Below are 17,609 nucleotides of genomic sequence, written 5' to 3' on the forward strand. Positions count from 1 at the left end.
GATCAAATAATCCTCACGTAGCAAATTAGCAATTACATTTTCTGTTGACCAAATTCAACACTCTCTCATTGATCTCCATATAACATTTAACATTTAACATTTAAGTCATTTAGCAGACGCTCTTATCCAGAGCGACTTACAAATTGGTGAATTCACCTTCTGACATCCAGTGGAACAGCCACTTTACAATAGTGCATCTAAATCATTAAGGGGGGGGGGTGAGAAGGATTACTTATCCTATCCTAGGTATTCCTTGAAGAGGTGGGGTTTCAGGTGTCTCCGGAAGGTGGTGATTGACTCCGCTGTCCTGGCGTCGTGAGGGAGTTTGTTCCACCATTGGGGGGCCAGAGCAGCGAACAGTTTTGACTGGGCTGAGCGGGAACTGTACTTCCTCAATGGTAGGGAGGCGAGCAGGCCAGAGGTGGATGAACGCAGTGCCCTTGCTTGGGTGTAGGGCCTGATCAGAGCCTGGAGGTACTGCGGTGCCGTTCCCCTCACAGCTCCGTAGGCAAGCACCATGGTCTTGTAGCGGATGCGAGCTTCAACTGGAAGCCAGTGGAGAGAGCGGAGGAGCGGGGTGACGTGAGAGAACTTGGGAAGGTTGAACACCAGACGGGCTGCGGCGTTCTGGATGAGTTGTAGGGGTTTAATGGCACAGGCAGGGAGCCCAGCCAACAGCGAGTTGCAGTAATCCAGACGGGAGATGACAAGTGCCTGGATTAGGACCTGCGCCGCTTCCTGTGTGAGGCAGGGTCGTACTCTGCGGATGTTGTAGAGCATGAACCTACAGGAACGGGCCACCGCCATGATGTTGGTTGAGAACGACAGGGTGTTGTCCAGGATCACGCCAAGGTTCTTAGCGCTCTGGGAGGAGGACACAATGGAGTTGTCAACCGTGATGGCGAGATCATGGACGGGCAGTCCTTCCCCGGGAGGAAGAGCAGCTCCGTCTTGCCGAGGTTCAGCTTGAGGTGGTGATCCGTCATCCACACTGATATGTCTGCCAGACATGCAGAGATGCGATTCGCCACCTGGTCATCAGAAGGGGGAAAGGAGAAGATTAATTGTGTGTCGTCTGCATAGCAATGATAGGAGAGACCATGTGAGGTTATGACAGAGCCAAGTGACTTGGTGTATAGCGAGAATAGGAGAGGGCCTAGAACAGAGCCCTGGGGGACACCAGTGGTGAGAGCGCGTGGCGAGGAGACAGATTCTCGCCACGCCACCTGGTAGGAGCGACCTGTCAGGTAGGACGCAATCCAAGCGTGGGCCGCGCCGGAGATGCCCAACTCGGAGAGGGTGGAGAGGAGGATCTGATGGTTCACAGTATAAAAATGCCTTACTTCATGATTTTATTTTTGTGGACAGATTTTGGGCTGAGTGAACCCTCTCGCTTCACCTCTTCCTTCCTCTCAGCTATATGTAATCCTACACTGTAACTCACTCTCTCCATGGGTCACTGATATGTACATTGATGCTTTATTGTGAAAAATATCTTCCACACTTCAGGTATGGATGGAATTAATCCAAAACAATGTAGAGAAACCTCAATACACTTCAGCATGAACTATTACTCCCCTTTGCTCTTTCCTCGACGCCCTCCCACGGTCCTACCATGTTAAATGGATTTCTACTTTAAATTTAATTTGATGTCAGCCTCCACTTATCAGTTTTGCTTACGTTATGATAGGGATTGAAACTATATGAATTCACTTTTTTTACTGAGTGTAATTTACCATAATGAAGTACACCAGAATTATTATATTACAAGTCATTTACATGATGAATTCGAAAAGTATTTAGGAGGATATTCCACATTAGATTAACCCAAGTGACATTCTAGCACGTCTGTTTACAGTTCCACACTCTGTTTACAGTGTACCATCTGCTGTTAACTTTCATGCACAGACACTTTGAAGGCCTGGGCCCAGTTTTTCTAAAGTTGTCTGAATTACGCCTATCGGATAGGATGAAATGCACCGAAATAGAATGAATAGAACGAGAGTCCCCATTCAAGACCATGATTCATCCATTCTATATGTTCTATTTCTATGCATTTAATCCTTTCCGATAGGCGAAATCCAGACAGATTGCTTTTGAAAAACTGGGCCCTGATGAGAATTCAGAGGTTATTTCCTATAACCTCTTAGACCCTGAATGTTGAATAGGCTGTTTTGGGAGAAATTGAGTGATAGCAGTTTTTCCCCATTAAGTTCTTGAATGTAAATTTTAATCCTTATAGAATAGGCCTAAACTGATTTAAGCAACAGCAGGAAGGTGATGAGGTGGTGTGGTGACCTTTCTGTCAAACTTTAACGAACCTTCCTATTTACATATTCATTTTTTCCTCCTGGCTGATTTTACTTGACAAAATGATGTGCGATCACAGTGTTGCAGTAATACATAACATACTACTACAGTGTTGTCACAAGATGAATAACGATGTCACTACCACACGGGTATACGGGGTAAATGAATGTAAAGTGCTACCTCAAATTCCTTGTTTGAATCACATGTACGATTGATAAACAGACGAGAAGCTATGAGTGGAAGAGACCTACATGGCTTTACAACCAGCAACCGATCAAAACATTTAGGTAAGTCAGCTCAGCTCCAATCTGAACCAATGCTGACTGCTCTTTCCTCGAGACTCTGCCAGGACCTTTATGTCTGCGTTGTCAGTAGCAGCAGCATGGCTTGTGTTTATTTACCTGTCTCATGGAGTCCCAGCTGAACGAGGTCAGGACCAGCCTGTCTGACATGGCCAGTTTGTTTCCTCCCTCCCTCCTCCCTGCTCCCTATAGGATATATCTCCTCGCGACCTGTGCGTCCCAAATGGCACCCCGTTCCCTAAGTAGTGGCCAAAACGTAGTGCACTGCACGGGGAATAAGAGGCCATTTGGAATGCAGTTGAAGACAGAGGTTGTGCCGTTTCTGTCTCACTTCCTTCCTCTTCTGTCGTCAGCATAAATAACACCTGACCGAAGAATTCACAGTTGATTGAGTGATCGATAGTTAATGCACTTTTCACATGCTCAATGCTTACTAGAACACAGCTCTATCTTGTAGTTTGATGCTTCCTTTCATTGATATAGAGAAACTGACTCTACTGGTGAAGGATGGCATTGGAAGCTCAGTATAAACTGGCTGAGCATGAGAAACTACAAGCCATAGTTGATGCCAACTGGAGTCTGCACACATCGCTCAGAAGGTAGATATTGTTGATATTTGATTTGCTCTGAGACAATTTGTGAATACAAGCCCATAACAGAAGCAAAGGGCTGAAGAATCTATGAAGTAAAATGTTTATTTTGGTACAATACATATTTTGTTATTCCATAGTACAGTATGCTCTTGAACATCCTTAGGTGCAAGCTACCTCATTCATTTAATAAATCAGCTTTTCTTTTAGGCAACATACTGATTGATGGGTGACAGATCTGTTGACATCATGAGAAGGTGAAAGACTGAACAGTGCATGTATGCCTCTGCATGATATCTGCAACATCATTTACATCTGAGACCATATTTATATGGAGTTGGTGTTCTTTCTCAAATGAACAACCATGGGCTCTTTCTGAATCATATTTCAGTTTTACGGTGCTAGAAACCTTCATTCAGAGTTTAAAGATCATGGGCATTAACGAACACGAACACACACACACACACACACACACACACACACACACACACACACACACACACACACACACACACACACACACACGATCTCCAATGATACGGAGGAGCGGATTTACTATAAAACAGCAGACCATTACTTAACCCATTGTAAATGGGCTCTCCAAAAAAATAGAAGATTTAAGAAGAATATCAACATCAAATTTGAATATTCATGAGTCTGCAGGAGGATCAACCACAAAGCTGTTTGAAGTTCCCAATCTTTTTGCATCCTAGCACTGTGAGAAGTTAACCCTAGGGGGCATGAGGATTATGCTTGTAGACCTGCAGTGTTTTAATTGGTAAACTGTGGCAGCAGCTTTTGTTGTTGTTGTTGTGTCTCATTACGGTTGCCCATGGCTCCTTCCAATTCAGCTCTCTGCGTGGACCAGATAAGGCAACCAGTGTTTGCATACGACCGCCACGCTGAAAGGCAGGCTTTCTGTTGTGGATTTCCCAGTGGTGGTAGAGGGGAGTCACCGCAGGATGTGATCAGATGATTGACTTTCCAGTAAGAGAGTGGGAGTGTCCTGGAAACTAAAGCCTTACATCTTTTAAGGAGAAATCCTGACAAGATCCCTAGGTCAACACATGGTAAAGGGAGAATTCACAGCCTACTTTTAACGGCTGGGGTTTTGAGCAGGGTAATCGAGAGCTTTGCCTGTGCTTATAGGTGTGTGGTTTAATCTCATGTCACCGATATGTTTTCTTTGTAGTTTCACATGTTTTGCAGCGTGTTAACATCAAACATCATTTTCCCCCTTACAGTCTTTGTCACGTCCTGATCATAAAGAGTCCTTATTTTCTATGGTCGAGTAGGTCAGGGCGTGACTGGGGGGTTAGTCTAGTTTATTATTTCTATGTGGGGTTCTAGGTTTGTTTTTCTATGTTGGTGTTTGTGTATGATTCCCAATTAGAGGCAGCTGGTAATCGTTGTCTCTAATTGGGGATCATATTTAAGTAGCTGTTTTTCTCACCTGTGTTAATAGGATATTGTTTAGAGTTATTGCACGTAGCATCACTGTAGTCACAGTTCATTGTTAGTGTATTGTTTTTTTGTTTTTGTCTTTGTCTTTGCTAAGTTTCACTTTCTAATAAATAATGTGTAACTCAACATTCGCTGTGCCTTGGTCCGTTTCTACAAACGAATGTGACAGTCTTAGAAAAAAGGTTTCTTCGGCTGTCCCCATAGGAGAACCTTTTTTGGTTCCAGGTAGAACCCTCTGTAGAAAGGGTTGTACACGGACCCAAAAGGGTTCTACCTGGAACCAAAAAGGGTTATTCAAATGGTTCTCCTATGGGGACAGCCGAAGAGCCCTTTAAGTTTCTGGATTTGTATTTATTTATTTTTTCACCATTTTTCCCTAAGACTGTACACATGGAACAAAACTAAGGGCACATTCACTGCGGTAGAGGACAATATAAAGGGCTGCACCGAGAGAGCATTTTCATAATGGAAAAGGCAAATAAATGACAGGAGATTAAGATACTCACCCCCTCCTTCTGTTCCCACCAGGAACACGCCTTATGCATGTTCTCCCTGAATATTTTAATTTACCAATGTGTTTTCCTTTCAAGTGTTCAACGGGCGATAATGTTTCACATGAATTCCTGCAGATTGTGAGCCTTTCAAAGTAAATATTTCAAAGGCAAAACCCCACAGACACTGAATGAACGTCTGAATAAAGACCATTTTCCCCATGAAGCATAACAAGGAAAAAATGGACCAATCTCTCATTTTGTATTGCTCAGTAAGCTAGGAACATAGAGCACTAAGGAGAGTACTCCTTTTTGGCCATGTTTATACCATGTATTACTCATAGACCGAGTGCACTACTTTTACCCATAGGTCCTGGTCAAAAGAACATAAAGTGAATTTAGGCTGCGACTTTTGGGATGCGGACGTAATCTTCCATGATTGCCGTCTATGCCTTGGTCATGATTGGTCATAATGAGATCAGCGATTACAAGCAAATGTGATCATGTTATCATAAACTTGTGAGAGGATTTATAATGACCACAGTGTGTGGAACACAGTAGCTGTTGGCTGATTTAAGAGCTGTTCAGGTGAGGAGGGCTCTCCGTGCAGTCAAGGAGACCAAAAAGAGCTTCCTGCTGAGGCAGCCCAGGCAGGCGTGGAGCAGAGAGAACGGCAGACTAGCCAATGCAGGATAAGAAACTCCTCCCAGCACACATTACCAGGAACCACTACACCATATACTGTATTGTAGTCTGTAGCCTACTACCCACCCTACTCATCCACATTCAGTTCTGGCAAGCACTGCTCGAAACTAAAATAAGCCCCAGTAAAATGAGAGATGGGTGATTTGAAATGGCTTTCCGTGACCAAAGAAGACAGAGAAAGAAAGAGAAAGAAAGAAAGAGAGAGAGGGAATGGGTAGCTCAGTGGAGGGTGCTAGCTAGCTAGCTACTGTGGCGTTGTAAAATGAACTCTCCCTGGTATGATGATGAGGCAGAAGCAGAGGAAGCGCTGGGCTGCCGCGTCCAACTGGTGTCATGCGCTGGTGTCATGCGTTGTGAAGTGAGAAGGGCAGAGCTAGCTCTGGGGTGTAGGCTGTTCTCGGGGTAATGACTGTGTCGGTGCGATCCAAGGTTAATGGTGTACACAAGCGTGGGTTTCTGTAATGAGCCTTCTCTGAAGACAGACACACAGATTGACTGGCCGCACCACGGCAACCACACATAGCCACTGAATTCATTAGCGTGAAGGTGATATAAGAGAAGGGAGAAAAAGTTTGTTTCTATAGTTACAATCCCATTATATTTTAGCTGGAACTAATGGATGAGCATGTTCGGCACACTGTGATGATGCGTCCCAAATGGCAACCTTTTCCCTATGGGCCCTGGTCAAAAGTAGTGCACTACATAGGGAATAGGTTGCCATTTGAAAAGCAGTCTGTGTTCAGTAGTGCTTGGTACAGTGTGCTGTATGCTTAATGGAATTCCCTTTGCTCTCCTTCCATGCAGCAGGGAAAAGGCTGAAGCTGAGCTGAAAGGATGTCTGGGAGCAAATGGTCTGGCCAGTAGAACAGACATGGGCATCCGCTCTGAGCTACTGGACCACGGTACCCTCTCAGTTCTGAGTGTGTAGATACTGTTCCTGTCCCTATTGAGTGAGACAATACCATACTGTGTGTGTATGTGTGTGTGTGTGTGTATGTGTGTGTGTGTGTGTGTGTGTGTGTGTGTGTGTGTGTGTGTGTGCGCGTGTGTGTGTGTGTCTGTGTGTGTGCACAAACTCATGTCTATGTGTGTGGGTGTCTCATTAGAGCTGTTTCTGGAGAGTGAGCGGGAGGCGTTCAGGTGTACCACAGTGGAGCCCATCTGGCAGTTGACGGAGGACTTGCAGTACAGACTGAGTGAAGTCCAACACCAGCAACACCACCAGCCTCCTCAGCCGGCAGACTGAGAGCAGGTACTCCAGCAGGTAGGTAACGACACGACGCGTCCCAAACGGCACCCTATTCCCCGTGTAGTGCACTACATTTGACCAGGGCTCTGGGGATAGGGTGCCATTTGGGATGTGTCCCATGACCTGAGAGAGGAGAGCTGTGCCCACTGTTTCAGAAAGCTGCAGAGGAACTTACTTTCCTCCATATGAAAGGGGAGCTCTTGACTTTGTTTGTGAAAACTGTGGTTCTGTTTTGTAATTCCAGACAATATACTGCAATGAATCTTAAGGCATTCAATCTCTACAGGTACCAAAATAATAGACCGTACTTTGCAGATCCTACCTAGATCCTACCAAAAGTCCTTTGGTTGCCCACAATAGAGCATTCATTCCCCGTGAATCTGATGTTTGTCAGAACTCCTCGCTACGTAAATCACCTCTCTTTAGTTAATTCTTCTTTTGACTCCTGGAGGCTTTTTCATTCTCAGGGAGCGAATGGTGGGATTAAGAGCAGGCAGGAGAAGGGATGTCTTTGAAAGTGGGCCATATAGGGGGATGAATCCACTGCCAGCCATTTTGTCTGCTTGCCTGCCTGCCCCTGTGTGAGTGAGTCAGTCTCTGGCGTTCCTCCATCCCCCACTCATCTTCTCTTTCATCCAGCCCCTGCTGTCCCCCCCACTCAGTCCTGCCCACCTGAGAGCCTCACCATAATGGAGCTACTGCCTCCTCTCATCTCTCTAGCCGCCTGCATGCTTCTTGTACTAAGTGACCCACCATGCTAAATACCATTCCCTTAAAACTCTTAATTACGATTCCATACTTGTTTGTGCGTCAGAGGAATTTGTTTGGAGGGAAGGTTTGAGAAGTTTTGTCAGGCTTTAAAACAGTGGTTACATCTCAAATGGCACCTATTCCCTATAGTGCACTACTTTTGACAAGGACCCATAGGGCTCTAGTCAAAAGTAGTGCACTGTATAGGGAATAGGGTGCTATTTGGGAGGCAATCTGTGAGTCCCTAATGGCCTGTCTGAGACGTACTGCACTGCATTACGGCTTTAGAAGGTGAGCAAAATGTCCTCACCAACACTCTCTTCTATACATTTACAGTGGCTTGCAAAAGTATTCACCCCCTTGGCATTATTCCTATTTTGTTGCCTTAAAACCTTGAATGAAAATGCATTTTTTTGGCAGTTTGTATCATTTGATTTACACAACATGCCTACCCCTTTGAAGATGCAAAATATTTTTTAATTTGAAACAAACAAGAAATAAGACCAAAAAAATTAAAACTTGAGCGTGCATAACTATTCACTCCCTCAAATTCAATACTTTGTAGAGCCACCTTTTGCAGCAATTACAGCTGCACGTCTCTTGGGGTATGTCTCTATAAGCTTGGCACATCTAGCCACTGGGATTTTTGCCCATTCCTCAAGGCAAAACTGCTCCAGCTCCTTCAAGTTGGATGGGTTCCGTTGGTGTACAGCAAACTTTAAGTCATACCACAGTGTCACGCCCTGGCCTTAGTATTCAGTGTTTTCTTTATTATTGTGGTTAGGCCAGGGTGTGACATGGGTGATTATGTGTTTGTCTTGTCTAGGGGGTTTTGTAGATTGATGGGGTTGTGTTCAGTGTAGTATTCTAGGTAAGTCTATGGTTGCCTAGAGTGGTACTCAATCAGAGGCAGGTGTTTATCGTTGTCTCTGATTGGGAAACATATTTAGGCAGCCATATTCTTTGGGTATTTCGGAGGGTGATTGTTTCCTGTCTCTGTGTTTTGCACAAGTTAGGACTGTTTTGGTTTTCCACGTTTTCTTATTTTGTATATGTATATTGTTCACGTTATCATCTTTATTAAAGATGTTCAACCATAACCACGCTGCATTTTGGTCCTCCTCTCCTTCCCAGGAAGAAAGCCGTAACACGCAGATTCTCAATTGGATTGAGGTCTGGGCTTTGACTTGGCCATTCCAAGATATTTAAGTGTTTCCCCTTAAACCACTCAAGTGTTGCTTTAGCAGTATGCTTAGGGTCATTGTCCTGCTGGAAGGTGAACCTCTGTCCCAGTCTCAAATTTCTGGAAGACTGAAACAGGTTTCCCTCAAGAATTTCCCTGTATTTAGCGCCATCCATCATTCTTTCAATTCTGACCAGTTTCCCAGTCCCTGCCGATGGAAAAACATCCCCACCACGATGCTTGGTGTTCTCAGGGTGATGAGAGGTGTTGGGTTTGTGCCAGACAAAGCATTTTCCTTGATGGCCAAAAAGCTCAATTTTAGTCTCATCTTACCAGAGTACCTTCTTTCATATGTTTGGGGAGTCTTCCACACGCCTTCTGGCGAACACCAAACATGTTTGCTTATTTTTTTCTGGACACTCTTCCATAAAGCCCAACTCTGTGACGTGTATGGCTTAAAGTGGTCCTATGGACAGATACTCCAATCTCTGTTGAGGAGCTTTGCAGCTCCTTCAGGGTTATCTTTGGTCTCTTTGCCTCTCTGATTAATGCCCTCTTTCCCTGGTCTGTGAGTTTTGGTGGGCGGCCTTCTCTTGGCAGGTTTGTTGTGGTGCCATATTCTTTCCATTTTTAATAATGGATTTAATGATGCTCCTTGGGATGTTCAAAGTTTCAGTATTTTTTTATTACCCAAACCTGATATGTACTTCTCCACAATGTTGTCCCTGACCTGTTTGGCGAGCTCCTTGGTCATCATAGTGCCCCTTGCTTAGTGATGTTGCAGGCTCTGGGGCCTTTCAGAACAGGTGTATATATACTGAGATAATGTGACAGATCATGTGACACTTAGAGTGCACACAGGTGGACTTTATTTAACTAATTATGTGACTTCTGAGGGTAATTGTTTGCACCAGATCTTATTTAGGGGCTTCATAGCAAAAGATGTGAATACATATGTACGCACCACCTTTCTGTTTTTTATTTAGTAGACTTTTTCTGAATCAAGTTATTTTTTTCATTTCACTTCACCAATTTGGACTATTTTGTGTATGTCCATTGCATGAAATCCAAATAAAAATGCATTTAAATTACAGCAATAGACTGCTTCCTGAGTTTCCTCCCTCTGAGTGGCATCAAAAATTGAACCTGTTAGAAACAGAAAGAGGGATTGACTACCGATAACATGCCGTCAGTGAATTGCTATGATTATAGGATTCACTCTATTTGTCCACTAAGTAGAAAATTAAGCAAAACTACAGGGGGAAGGGAAATATTCCATTTCTGTGGGTTCTGTACTCCAACAGAGACATACATTTCCATTTCCTCTCACTAAATGTAATCAGATCCAGAGCTCTCTATACCATGATGGATATCAGAGAAGGATGGCAGACCATTAATTCTCGGATGTAGAGGAGGGAAGAGAACTGAATTAGTAATTCCTTGAAACTGAGTTTGTGTTCAACAATTCATTCTGTTAGAGCCTATGAGGTCTGTAACGTCTGAAGATATTCAAAACACACTCACAGGTCAACTTTGTGAAGGACCAGCAGGAAGACATCACTGAAAAAAACTTTACAAAGTGTATCTGGCCATAGAGCAAAACACCTTGTTTTTAATTTTTAATTTTATTTCACCTTTATTTAACCAGGTGGGCAAGTTGAGAACAAGTTCTCATTTACAATTGCGACCTGGCCAGGATAAAACAAAGCAGTTCGACACATACAACAACACAGAGTTACACATGGAGTAAAACAAACATACAGCCAATAATACAGTATAAACAAGTCTATATACGATGTGAGCAAATGAGGTGAGATAAGGGAGGTAAAGGCAAAAAAAGGCCATGGTGGCAAAGTAAATACAATATAGCAAGTAAAACACTGGAATGGTAGATTTGCAATGGAAGAATGTGCAAAGTAGAAATAAAAATAATGGGGTGCAAAGGAGCAAAATAAATTCATTAATTAAATACAGTAGGGAAAGAGGTATTTGTTTGGGCTAAATTATAGGTGGGCTATGTACAGGTGCAGTAATCTGTGAGCTGCTCTGACAGTTGGTGCTTAAAGCTAGTGAGGGAGATAAGTGTTTCCAGTTTCAGAGATTTTTGTAGTTTGTTCCAGTCATTGGCAGCAGAGAACTGGAAGGAGAGGCGGCCAAAGAAAGAATTGGTTTTGGGGGTGACTAGAGAGATATACCTGCTGGAGCGTGTGCTACAGGTGGGAGATGCTATGGTGACCAGTGTTTCGGTATGATATGTTGGATAAATGAATACAGACAGACACCAATGTCAGGTTCAATAGCCTTGTTAGTGCATTGTACAAAACCGTACAACTGGAGTCCGGGGAACAGTCCGGCTAGTCGATTACCTATCAACTAGACTCCGTAACAACCAGCGAGCTGAGATAAGGGTGGACTTTACCTAACAGGGTCTTGTAGATGACATGGAGCCAGTGGGTTTGGCGACGAGTATGAAGCGAGGGCCAGCCAACGAAAGCGTACAGGTCGCAATGGTGGGTAGTATATGGGGCTTTGGTGACAAAACGGATTGCACTGTGATAGACTGCATCCAATTTGTTGAGTAGGGTATTGGAGGCTATTTTGTAAATGACATCGCCAAAGTCGAGGATTGGTAGGATGGTCAGTTTTACAAGGGTATGTTTGGCAGCATGAGTGAAGGATGCTTTGTTGCGAAATAGGAAGCCAATTCTAGATTTAACTTTGGATTGGAGATGTTTGATATGGGTCTGGAAGGAGAGTTTACAGTCTAACCAGACACCTAAGTATTTGTAGTTGTCCACGTATTCTAAGTCAGAGCCGTCCAGAGTAGTGATGTTGGACAGGCGGGTAGGTGCAGGTAGCGATCGGTTGAAGAGCATGCATTTAGTTTTACTTGTATTTAAGAGCAATTGGAGGCCACGGAAGGAGAGTTGTATATGGAATTGAAGCTTGCCTGGAGGGTTGTTAACACAGTGTCCAAAGAAGGGCCAGAAGTATACAGAATGGTGTCGTCTGCGTAGAGGTGGATCAGACACTCACCAGCAGCAAAAGCGACCTCATTGATGTATACAGAGAAGAGAGTCGGTCCAAGAATTGAACCCTGTGGCACCCCCATAGAGACTGCCAAAGGCCCGGACAGCAGACCCTCCAATTTGACACACTGAACTCTATCAGAGAAGTAGTTGGTGAACCAGGCGAGGCAATCATTTGAGAAACCAAGGCTGTCGGGTCTGCCGATGAGGATGTGGTGATTGACAGAGTCGAAAGCCTTGGCCAGATCAATGAACGCGGCTGCACAGTAATGTTTCTTAACGATGGGGCTTAAGATATCGTTTAGGACCTTGAGCGTGGCTGAGGTGAACCCATGACCAGCTCTGAAACCAGATTGCATAGCAGAGAAGGTATGGTGAGATTCGAAATGGTCGGTAATCTGTTTGTTGTCTTGGCTTTCGAAGACCTTAGAATGGCATGGTAGGATAGATATAGGTCTGTAGCAGTTTGGATTAACTACATAATATCGACCGAAACATGGCAAACGTTGTTTGGAATCAATCCTCAAGGTGTTTTTTCACATATCTCTTCATTGATATGCAGTTCGTGGAAGCTTGCTTTCCTCTCTGTATCCCATGTAAAAATACTGGCAGGTGACTTTTGCGCACCAATTTCGGCGCAGGACACCGGGCGGACACCTGGTAAATGTGGTCTCTTATGGTCAATCTTCCAATGATCTGCCTACAAATACGTCACAATGCTGCAGACACCTTGGGGAAACGACAGAAAGGGCAGGCTCATTCCTCTCGCATTCACAGCCATATAAGGAGACAATGGAAAACAGAGCCTCAAAAATCCTGCTCATTTCCTGGATGCCGTCTCATCTTGGTTTTGCCTGAAGCTCACGTTCTAGGGCACGCACAGAGAATATCTTGGTAGTTCTGGACACGTCAGAGTGTTTTCTTTCGAAAGCTATCAATTATATGCATAGTCGAGCATCTTTTTGTGACAAAATATCTTGTTTAAAACGGGAACGTTTTTCATCCAAAAATGAAATAGCGCCCCCATAGATGTAAGAGGTTAAGGGCAGTCAGGTCTGGGGAGAACCAATGGCTATATCTGTTCCTGGTTCTAAATTTCTTGAATGGGGCATGTTTATTTAAGATGGTTAGGAAGGCATTTAAAAACAATATCCAGGCATCCTCTACTGATGGGATGAGATCAATATCCTTCCAGGATACCCCGGCTAGGTCGATTAGAACAGCCTGCTCGCTGAAGTGTTTCAGGGAGCGTTTTACAGTGATGAGTGGAGGTCGTTTGACCGCTGACCCATTACGGATGCAGGCAATGAGGCAGTGATCGCTGAGATCTTGGTTGAAGACAGCAGAGGTGTATTTCGAGGGCAAGTTGGTTAGGATGATATCTATGAGGGTGCCCGTGTTTAAGGCTTTGGGGAGGTACCTGGTAGGTTCATTGATAATTTGTGTGAGATTGAAGGCTTCAAGTTTAGATTGTAGGATGGCTGGGGTGTTAAGCATGTGCCAGTTTAGGTCGCCTAGCAGCACGAGCTCTGAAGATAGATGGGGGGCAATCAGTTCACATATGGTGTCCAGAGCACAGCTGGGGGCAATGGTGAGAGACTTGTTTTTAGAGAGGTGGATTTTTAAAAGTAGAAGTTCAAATTGTTTGGGTACAGACCTGGATAGTAGGACAGAACTCTGCAGGCTATCTTTGCAGTAGATTGCAACACCGCCCCCTTTGGCAGTTCTATCTTGTCTGAAAATGTTGTAGTTTGGAATTAAAATTTCAGAATTTTTGGTGGTCTTCCGAAGCCAGGATTCAGACACAGCTAGATCATCCGGGTTGGCAGAGTGTGCTAAAGCAGTGAATAGAACAAACTTAGGGAGGAGGCTTCTAATGTTAACATGCATGAAACCAAGGCTATTACGGTTCCAGAAGTCGTCAAAAGAGAGCGCCTGGGGAATAGGAGTGGAGCTAGGCACTGCAGGGCCTGGATTCACCTCTACATCGCCAGAGGAACAGAGGAGGAGTAGAATAAGGGTGCGGCTAAAAGCAATAAGTATTGGTCGTCTAGAACGTCTGGAACAGAGAGTAAAAGGAGGTTTCTGGGGGTGATAAAATAGCATCAAGGTATAATGTACAGACAAAGGTATGGTAGGATGTGAATACAGTGGAGGTAAACCTAGGTATTGAGTGATGAAGAGAGAGATATTGTCTCTAGAAACATCATTGAAACCAGGAGATGTCATTGCATGTGTGGGTGGTGGAACTAATAGGTTGGATAAGGTATAGTGAGCAGGACTGGAGGCTCTACGGTGAAATAAGCCAATAAACTCTAACCAGAAGAGCAATGGACAAGGCATATTGACATTAAGGAGAGGCATGCTTAGTCGAGTGATCAAAAGGGTCCGTTGAGTGGAGAGGTTGGTTGGGGGTCACGGCGATTTAGACAGCTAGCCAGGCCATCAGTAGCAAGCTAGCATAGGATGGACGTCTGTTATTAGCCACCTCTTGCGTTTCGTCAGTAGATTAGTGGGGTTTCGTGTGGTAGAGGGGATTAATCCAAATCACACAACAACAACAAAAATAAAAACAATAGATATAGTTATAGAGGCCCAAGAAGAAAAAATAATACAAAAAAAATAATAATAAATTGTCCGATTGTCTATTCAGATAGCAGCCGATAAGACAGCTAACGGTTAGCAGGCCGCAGATGGACGTTCAGGTAACGTCGCGACGGAGGAGCCAGCCGGATAACTCCTTCGGGTAGATAACGTCGGCAGTCCAGTTGTGAAGGCCCGGTGGGGCTCCGCGTAGGCAGTAAAACTGGTCCGGATAGGTGACTGCAGCCCAGGAGTGATTGATGGAACTCTTCAGCTGGCTAGCTCCGGAATAATTGATGTTTGCTCCGGAATCAACGAAAGCCGATAGTCACACGGATAGCAGCTAGCTAGCTGTGAGATCCAGGTATGAATGTCCAGAGTTAGCGGTTGAAATCCAGGGACATGGAGATAAAAATTGGTCCGGTATGTTCCATTCCGAGCCGCGCTGCGCCATACAAAACTGGCGATAGATTTTCGAGCTAAAGGATAGCTGATGACCACAAACCGTGGTTAGCTGAATACTAACGATTTGCCAGTAAAGAAGCTAACTAGCTTCTGAACTAGCTTCTGAACTAGCTTCTGATTAGCTTCTGGATTAGCTTCTGGCTAGCTCCTGGCTGGCTCCTGGCTAGCTTCTGGCTCGTTTCTGGCTAGCTTCTTGGAGGATTACAGATTTGAGGTAAATAAGGACAAAAGACGTCTGAACTGCTATGCCATCTTGGATAGTTTCTGGGAGTGGAGGTACGTAGGTCACTCACCATTAGGGGTGCATAGTTCTATCTCTCACCATGCTGTTTGATTGTGTTGCCAATGAGTCTTTTATGTCTTTCAAAAGGCATAACCACATAATCCTTCCAGGACAGTCCCACCAAAATTGCCGACTGTCTGGCTGAGGTAGACCAGGTTCCAGAGGAGGTTTTGTATTCAGAGTGCCCCTACCCTGAACTGACAGCCTCCTTAATCCAGAGTTCTAATCCCTGTCTGAGATGTACCAGTCCAGACTGCAAAGTATACAGAACTGCCTGGACTGGATAGGTAAAAGCACTGACTGATCACAACTACGGTGGTCTTTGCTTGAAGGCTGGAGCTCCTCTTGAGTGGATACAGTGGGCGACGGGGTGATTGAGAGTCCACCATTTTGAATTGATATCTTGCTCAAAATGAATCAAAGCAAAGCTCTGTTTTTTTATGCAGAGAGATCCTGCCCTATGACAAGACAATAGAGTGTGGATGTTGATAAAAGATGAGAGAGTCAGCTTGGTGCATAGAGCATATGTAGATTCTAGACTCTAGAGAATAGCATATCGGGTGATTTCTCTCCCCCCTACAGCATGCAATGTGTGTAGAGCATATAAGTGCATGATTTTACTCTCCTCAGGGAGGCGGGCCGTTGAACAAGTTGAGTTTAACACACAGAGGGGTTGATTATTAATCTACTAATACCTTGATATTAATTTCCATTGTTGCTAAACACAGCTACACAAACACACACACACACACACACACACACACACACACACACACACACACACACACACACACACACACACACACACACACACACACACACACACACACACAAAAGAAAGTCTCAGATCTTCATCACACAGACAGATGTTTTTTGGTGAAAATGTAATGTTGCCAGGAATGAGGCATTAAGAGTGGTTGTCATTGTACAGACGTTCTCAGCACTTGTTTTGTTGTGTCTGCAGTGGGTATCCAGACATGTTTCTCTCTGCTCTCTGTCCAAACTGTTCCAGGTTCTGTGTCTGGTTGGCAGATGACCATCTGCGCTTCCAGATGACCTGCACAACCACAGAGCCCTGTACATGGACATGCTGCCATGACTGTTCTCCCACAGGTTCAGACAGGAGCTGGTCATTGTACACCAGTAACCACTCTTGATTTTCTATTGATGCGTCCCAAATGGCACCCTTTGGGCCCTGGTCAAAAGTATACTCTATATACACTGAGTGTACAATACATTAAGAACCTGCTCTTTCCATGACATAGACTGACCAGGGGAATCCAGGTGAAAGCTATGATCCCTTATTGATGTCACTTGTTAAATCCACGCCAATCAGTGTAGATGAAGGGGAGGAGACAGGTTAAAGAAGGATATTTAAGCCTTGAGACAATTGAGACGTGTTGTGTATGTGTGCCATTCAGAGGGTGAATGGGCAAGACAAAAGATTGAAGTGCCTTTGAACAGGGTATGGTAGTAGGTGCCAGGTGTACCGATTTGTGTCAAAAACTGCAACGCTACTGGGTTTTTCAGGCTCAACAGTGTGTATCAAGATACTTATTTTCCACCATAATTTGCTAATAAATTCATTAAAAATCCTACAATGTGATTTTCTGGATTTCATTTTGTCTGTCATAGTTGAAGTGTACCTATGATGAAAATTGCAGGCCTCTCTCATCTTTATCAGTGGGAGAACTTGCACAATTGGTGGCTGACTAAATACTTTTTTGCCCCACTGTACCCTGAGGCTGCATTTATTGTAGCTGGGGATTTTAACAAAGCTAATCTGAAAACAAGGCTCCCTAAATTTTATCAGCATATCGAATGCGCAACCAGGGCTAGCAGCATTCTGGATCATTGCTTCTCTAACTTCCGCGACGCATACCAAACCCTCCCTCGCGCTCCTTTCGGCAAATCTGACCACGACTCCATTTTGTTGCTCCCAGCCTATAGACAGAAACTAAAACAGGAAACTCCAGTTTTCAGGTCTTTTCAACGCTGGTCTGACCAATCGGATTCCACGCTTCAAGATTGCTTCGATCACGTGGACTGGGATAAGTTCCGGATAGCCTCAGACAACAACATTGATGTATACACTGATTCGGTGAGCGAGTTTATTAGCAAGTGCATCGGTGATGTTGTACACATGGTGACTATTAAAACCTTCCTCAACCAGAAACCGTGGATTGATTGCAGCATTTTGCGCAA

At 44.4% G+C, this 17,609-nt stretch overlaps 1 pseudogene; it reads left to right on the top strand.

Moving 5' to 3' along the window:
- Positions 1-17,609, top strand: part of LOC135519602 (coiled-coil domain-containing protein 148-like) — an 82,485-nt pseudogene that overhangs the window by 28,503 nt on the left and 36,373 nt on the right.

The sequence above is a fragment of the Oncorhynchus masou genome, chromosome 29 (assembly GCF_036934945.1).
Source record: "Oncorhynchus masou masou isolate Uvic2021 chromosome 29, UVic_Omas_1.1, whole genome shotgun sequence".
In the NCBI taxonomy this organism is placed as follows: domain Eukaryota; kingdom Metazoa; phylum Chordata; class Actinopteri; order Salmoniformes; family Salmonidae; genus Oncorhynchus; species Oncorhynchus masou.